The sequence below is a fragment of the Engraulis encrasicolus genome, chromosome 6 (assembly GCF_034702125.1).
Source record: "Engraulis encrasicolus isolate BLACKSEA-1 chromosome 6, IST_EnEncr_1.0, whole genome shotgun sequence".
In the NCBI taxonomy this organism is placed as follows: Eukaryota; Metazoa; Chordata; class Actinopteri; order Clupeiformes; family Engraulidae; genus Engraulis; species Engraulis encrasicolus.
The window spans coordinates 47,675,180-47,682,679 of record NC_085862.1 but is presented as its reverse complement, the minus strand read 5'-3'; the positions used below and the strand labels follow the sequence as shown (position 1 = coordinate 47,682,679).

General features: G+C 42.0%; 1 protein-coding gene across 1 annotated transcript in view; it reads right to left on the bottom strand.

Annotated features, from left to right (window-relative positions):
* The window catches only part of pde4ba (phosphodiesterase 4B, cAMP-specific a), a 243,668-nt gene that overhangs the window by 195,595 nt on the left and 40,573 nt on the right, over window positions 1–7,500 (bottom strand). The window lies entirely within an intron of this gene.

Sequence of the window (7,500 nt, the reverse complement as noted above, 5' to 3'; positions counted from 1 at the left end):
TGACAAAAGGGTTCCAATAATGCAAGAGATGGGTGAAAGGTCTTTTCTATAGTATGTCAATTAGCATTCCAGCAGGACTTTTGAAATACATGTCAGCATGCATTTCAGCATGGCGTAGTAATGAACTGGGCACGTATCTTCTACATCATTTTCATACAGGCTCAATGCCACTCCATTGATGTTGCCTAAAATGTAACTAATATTCCCCTCCTGGTTTTCCAACAAATCACACCATAGCAATGGATATTCATGGTATTGGTGTGTTGGGAACAGGGGCTGATCTAGCCATTTTGGGGCCCTAAGCAAAATATTAACATGGGGCCCTCAAAAGTCCTTCCTGAAAGTGTTGACATTTTTTTTGAAAATGTAATTATTTGGTCTCATATATATTTTAGATTGCTTAAGATCAGGTCAATTATTTTTGTGTTTACCACGACTGATATGACAGTTGAGGGCCCCTGTGGAGGGCTGATTTGGTCGGGGCCCTTGGCAATGGTCTTGGTTTGCCTAATGGAAAGTCCGCCTCTGGTTGTGAAAATGGCAAACTGTTCAATAATCACAGAGGTTCCATAACAGCAACCAAAACTTGGCAAGCATCCCAGGTCAGGGTTATCTGCCTACTCATCTGCTTGCTCATGCACCAAAATATCAGCACTCTTACCATGCACCGATCACATGCTCTCTGGCAATCCAGCACCCTGTTCTGGGAAGCAGCGGTTCTGAGAACCAGCCTCAGAGGCGAACAAATGAACAATGAAAAAGTAAAAGTCCTGTGTTTGTTTAGGAATTATTTGATGCCTTTGCATTTGACACAGGTGGCTTCACTAATCAGATGCTCTCCTCAATTCTGGGGTGCATGTCTCAAAACCATAGTTGCTAACTGTACATTAGCTACTTTGTTGTTTGCCATTGGCCGAAGTTGCTAACTGGCTAACAACTACGCTTTCGAGAAACGCACCCCTGTAGAGTTGCAGTTCAGAGAAAAGTGACTAAACAAATAATCAAACACAGAACGTGGTTGACAAGGATGTACCCCTCCTATCTGGGCTCACAGCAGCATGCCCACTTCAGCTAGAGTTTGGTTAGAGCACAAGTGTCAAAAGTCAAAGTAAATGTATGGTGTAAGTGCAACACTAGCACATGATGCTACATAGCTGTTACATCATTTACTCCATTGTACCTAATGAGATAGATAGACTGTGTTGTTACAGAAAAAAACGTAAAAACCTAACAAGAGCCCACCACAAACTTGATTCAACCAGCGTCAGCTGATCGTAATAAAAGTACACTGGTCTAATGGTTACTCAGAGGAGTTACTTGTGTTGGAACGAAACTGTTTATTTATTTATTTTACTTTTATTTTTACTTATGACAACTCTAGGTTAGAGATAGATTCGGGGAATGATGTTGCATTAGTTATTGTTTGGCTTTAGGTGGCACGGGCCAAAAGTCTTCCCATTTCTCTAGCTGTCCTAGCTATATAACACATGATAAAATGATCCATGTCCCATCTTCAAAATATCTTCATAAGTCTGTACGCACAAGGTGACAATATAATACGATTTAATAGTTAGATAAGTAAATCAATGAATCAATAAGTAGGTTAGAATTGGAGTTTGCAGTTGGTTACAGCAAAGGTCACAGCTGCTAAACTAAAAAGAGGAACTTGACAGCACCAGTCTTTCAAAACATGTGGAACACTCAACATGTTTTTAACAGATACAAGACAGTTGGTTAATCTAATATGACACACTTTGTGTCAGGACCTCAGAAACAAGCACAACAAATGATGAAAATCACACTGAAGAAATCCTTTGGTGATGGCCCACATTTCTCTGTAATCCCTGATAGACACTTTCTCTCCAAATCTCCTCCAGCAACACGTGGACAGATGCTCCCTCCAAAACAAAGATTATTTGCACTGACAAATAGTGTCTCTCTCAGCCCAAAATGAACCCACAGAACTCCCATCAGTGTTGCCAGATTGGGCGGTTTCCCGCCCAATTGGGCTGCTTAGTATTGCCGTCTATGGGTAAAAATGTTAAGGCCATAGAATTTTAGGCCATAGAAATCAATAGAATTGGGCGGAATTTAGTACTTCCAGGCTGGTTTTGAGCATTTTTTGGGCTGGAAATCATCAGCCTCACCTGGCAATCCTGCCTCCCACTAGCAAGACCACAGTAGGGTGGGAGCTTACAGATGGCTCCCTGCCTCTGGTCAAACCCAAACCCAAACCCAAACTCATCATCTGTCAGGACAGAAGTAGTGCTGTAACAATATTGTATCGAACCGAGAAATCACGATACGCAAAGTCACAACACTGCATCATGGTGCAAGAAGGTAGTATCGTGATACTCCCTTTCAAAGTTCTGTTACCCTTCAGTTCAGAAAACAACCACATGATATGATGTGATAGTGCTTCCAAGCCTGAAATCATCAAACTTTTAAAAATGAATAGTTGTCTCTTGTAACCTGTTCTACTCTTAAACTATCATAGTTTTGATATATACATGTATGTTTAATGCTGGTAAATGTGAAAAAAGAATAACAAATCATTTAAAAGGATACATTTTTAAAATTGTAATAATATAGCCTTAACAGAGACTACCCTGCTGCCCACACAGTTTTCAAAAAATGGACTGTTGATATTTCAGAGTAAACTTATATAAAACCTGACAGATTTTACAACACTGAGGAGTCAAAAGTCTCCAGTAAAATTCTGCAGGTGCACAGTGTAAATTCAACTCTATATTATAACCCCTTATTATATGGTTGTGACGTCATCTGTCGAATGCTCCATTCATTTCAACGGGGCCCCCCAACGTTCGGACGTCTGTTATTTTTCGATAACGGACGGGTTGGTCTATAACAGACCGCTGTCAATGGCAATAAGACTTTTCACTGCTAAAGCGACTTTTCATCAAGACTCTAATCAGCTGCTGTGATAGACAGCACCCGTTGTCCTGGCTACCGCTGTCAATGGCAACAAGACGTTCACTGCTAAAGCCACTGGCTTGTAGCCTATACAAGTCAGTGGCTAAAGCGAATGTTTCATATCACTCCGCAGGGGGTCCGGTCTTTTGTCACTCTAATCAGCTGCTGTGATAGACAACACCTGTTGTCCTGGCTAGCCTACCTAGCTGTTGCCTAGCTGTGTTCCACAACGGCACTGTTTTGTTTTGCGCAGCAACAATCTTAACATTAAATAGGTCTAAAGAAATTACCCCGCATGTGTGAATCATTTAAGTATATCCATATAATAAGCGGGTTAACTTTCGGCGAGTCGGTCGCTTTGTGGAATAGCAGCACTTCAGAGAGAACAAGACCCCTCCGCTCCGCGTCGGGGTCTAAAGATTCTCTCTGTCGTGCTGCTATTCCACGGTAGCGACCTTCTCGCCGAACGTTAACCCTTACTTAATGCACGCTGTACCTCCAGTGGCACGCTGTAACAGTCATTGAAAAGTTAACTACCATAGTACTACAATACTATGACATAACACAGGGCCTTAGTAATGCACTACGACTTGGTCATTGCCATTCTGGTAACAGCAAATTTATAACGCTGTGATATTAACACTGGTGTTTTTACTGTGCAGAAAATCATATCAGCATCAGGCTGGGTAAAGCAGTGAGCCTGCCTTGGTGTGACCACTTCTGCCAAGCAATTTGGCCAAAACTTGTGGGCATCAGTCATTCTAATCTGCCGCGAGCTGGAAAGCTTCTCGAATGTAATCTTAGAGAATTGCTTGGAGGAAAGCTTGAGAAGACAACACTAGAGAGTCAATTGAACATCTTCTGGACGTATTTGGCCCAGAATACTCTCTTAGTGTGTAAAACTGTGCATCTAGTTTTGCCCAAGAGTGAAAATAGTTTTCATGTCTTATCGGTGCTACCCCCCTCCCCCACCCACAAAAAAACAATAAAAAAAACAAAATGAACATGCAAACATAATAAACACAAGCAGATCTAAATCATGGCATGATTATTTGGTGATGTCTCGTAATACCACACGTCTCAAATGGCATAGTGTGGTTGTACTGTAGTATGTGTTTTCTACTTAAATAGAAGACCTTTTTCAAATGTGGGTTTTTGGCCAGCATTAACCCTATTCTCTTCCTGGTTCTACACACCAGCTGCGAATTTGATACCAGTGCTACGCACCTGTGTGCCCTTGTCTACTTTCACCCCTGGGTTTAGTACTTTCAAATTTTACAAGACAAAAATAACACAACACTTCCAGGCATCTGCAGTAACAGAATGTTCAGTATCATATTCAGTTCCATGCAACCTATATAACATACACCCTCTTCACTGCTTACGGTCACAGAAATGTTCACCAGGACCATCTGAAACATTTATCTGTTACTGTACAAAAAAGATATGAAGACAGATTCTTCAGAAAGCAGAAGAGTGCATCATGCACAGCGGTTGGTTCTCCAGAATGTGTGGGAGTAATGTGAAAAGACATTTATGGCTACATGTAAAAGCAGCAAAACATCGCTTTGTAATACCTGGTCGATCATTTCAGTCGGTTTTGGGATCTGCACTGATCTGAACTCAGCAAATATAATTTAACAACATGCCCACCTCATCTTTTTGACAGGCAACAGGTATGCACTTGACGCTGAAGCTGCATATTTTATTTACACGGCACATCACACTGAAACTATTATGCTTACACAACCTCCATCGATATGTAAGTGACTCACTCGCCATCACTGCATTACCATTCCGCCGCTGCCATGCATGCAGCCCAATCAATACATGACCCCAGACGAGGAATTAGCCATTCCTGTGTTTACTGTTTACTGAGAGCCTGTGGGGCTGCCTTATCGTGAAGCGACTGATTGAGTAGCCAGCTGCGTCCATGTAGTCAGGCCCGCTGACAGCTTTTGCCAGGCCCAGGACAAAATGATCTGAAAAAGACCCCCCATCACCAATTCTGCCCCACCCCTGTCCGCGAGCCTTCATGTGGCCTCTCTGCAGCTGCGCCTGTCTCTCTCTGTCTCTCAGTCTCTGTCTGTCTGTCTGTCTCTCTCTGTCTCTCTCCGTCTCTGTCTCTGTCTCTGTCTCTGTCTCTCTCTCTCTCTCTCTGTCTCTCTCTCTCTCTCTCTCTCTCTCTCTCTCTCTCTCTCTCTCTCTCTCTCTCTCTCTCTCTCCCTTCATCCTGATCCTCCGGAGCATCTCCATCCATGTCCTCACGATACCCTGCCTTCACCTCCGCGTCTTGGCAGCAGGCCAGCTGCTGTCCGTCTCTCTCTCTCTCTCTCTCTCTCTCTCTCTCTCTCTCTCTCTCTCTCTCTCTCTCTCTCTCTCTCTCTCTCTCTCCCTTCATCCTGATCCTCCTGGGGCCAGATGTCCTGTGTTGCTCCATAGATCTCCAGCAGGAGAAGTCAGTGGGCATAATAGGCAAGGCTGGCTCCTACTCTTCTGTGCTTTCTCCTTTCTTTGCTTTATCTTGCTTCCCTGCACTCTGACTGGGATTCTGTTTCACTCACACAAGATAAAGTGAAATAACATGGGATGGGCTGTCGGATCTGCCACTGAGTCCGCTTGTACACAGCATGGCATCCAAAAGAGGCTTTTTTATCCAGACATACAAGTGAGGCAATACTCACTCCACAGAGTCACAGGGAATAGAATACAGTAGCAGCAGGAGTATTCTCAGCTGAGAAAATAAAGACATAAAGAAGTGGGCTACAGAAATGTAAGTAAATGCAACATTGTGATACTGAAGCATGTCAGACAGAAGATGGCCTTGATAGCGATGAGAGAATAACGCGTTTTCTCTGTGGTAGCAGTAGCTATCTTTCATTGTGAAGCCACAGAGGAGAACAGTTACAGCTGAGATAGGAACTGTAAGGTGATTATTATTCAAGAAAAAATAGATGATAAATGGGGGCTATGGTGGAAATTCTACCAGGTAGATTCTATTTGTTTCAACCAACAGTACTCGTTCTAGTCACCCTTGGGTTCCTGTCTGTAAAGAGGGCGGGTTATGTCCATCTCTGACAGGAGGATATGGGCTCCTTCCACAGACTTCATTGCAAAGATGGGAGCATCAAAGAGATCATCTTGTGACATGTCAACTCCCTTCATGTTAAGCTGTAATGTTAATAAAAGTCAATAGATTTATGGTAGAATGTTAACAGCAAACACCTTCTTTCCTTCAACAGGAGTTAATTTAGTACAGAGAAGTGGAAATGAAAAATCCCTGCACTAATCAGTGCATAATCAACTGCGCTAATCAGTGAGAATGTGGTACTCTTTACAAACACATTTCCTCCAATTAAGATAATTACAGTTCATGACAAATAAAATCAAAATGCAGTACAGACCTAGAAATAAATAGTATTCTTATCCTGGGAAATAAGGTGTTGTCTTACTTCTCAGGGTTTGTAACTGTATTACAAGTTAAGTGGTTTAAAATGTGAAAGTTCACTATACTTCAGAAGAATGCCTCGAGTTATTGAGTTGAGCTAGCTAACATACAAACTTAAGGCAGCAGGGCAACTTACCTTTTTACGTTTAACTGACTGGCAATGTTTTACAGTGCATGTGGTGACATGGCCTGATTGGCTGTCTGGAAAAAAACACACACATCTAACAAAGCCACAGCTCCCTAGACCACAAGTAAGGGTCAATGCACGGAGACCCAAAGGTCAAATCAACCGCAAGTGTGAGTGACTTGAAATCAGTGTGAGCGACAAAGGGTCACAACCAGGGGTCAATAGGGCATGACAAGAGAGCTATATTTGGTTGGTTGAAAACCCAACACTTCCTCAGTTCATTGCACGGGAGGCCAAATGTCAGTGGCCACCCAAGATGCCACCGCAGACGAAATCTTGAATAATCTTATTGCACATAGTCCTGCATTCATACAAAATATGAAATATTATTTGTTTTTTATTCGTACATACTTTTATTTTTATTTTTATTTTTACTTTTTTAAACTTTTATTCTCTGTTGTCCAACACCGTTATGATTATGTTATGATTTTGTCCAATAGATAAAGACAGAAATGTGTTTGTTTTGCAGGTTGTGCAATTGTCCAGGAAAAACTGACAGTAATCTGTGCCCTTGAAATAGCCTTTGCCACACTTTGGCCACCAGAAGGAAGACTGTAGCTCTGCCACTAGATCCCAGCAGTCAGAAGGACATTGTAACACCACTGAACAGCAGGTAGTTAATACCAGCCTAAAACAAGTCAATTCCTTCTTCATTCAATTTAATGTTTCAACCAATAAAACACAAGCAACTGTAAGGAAGGCAATTGTAAGGAAGTAGCATTTTTTTTAAAGCCCACCAAAACAATATAATGCGCAGTGTTAGTTTTGCCAACAAATTTTGATATAGTTTTATGACAGTCTGGGTGGAGTTCATGTTGCAGTGTGAAAACCAGCAGCAATAAAGAACTGATTGTGTATCTCAGGATAGGGATTTCACTATTAGCCCACACCATTTTATACCTTATGCTAGGCTAGGGACATTAATTGGAAA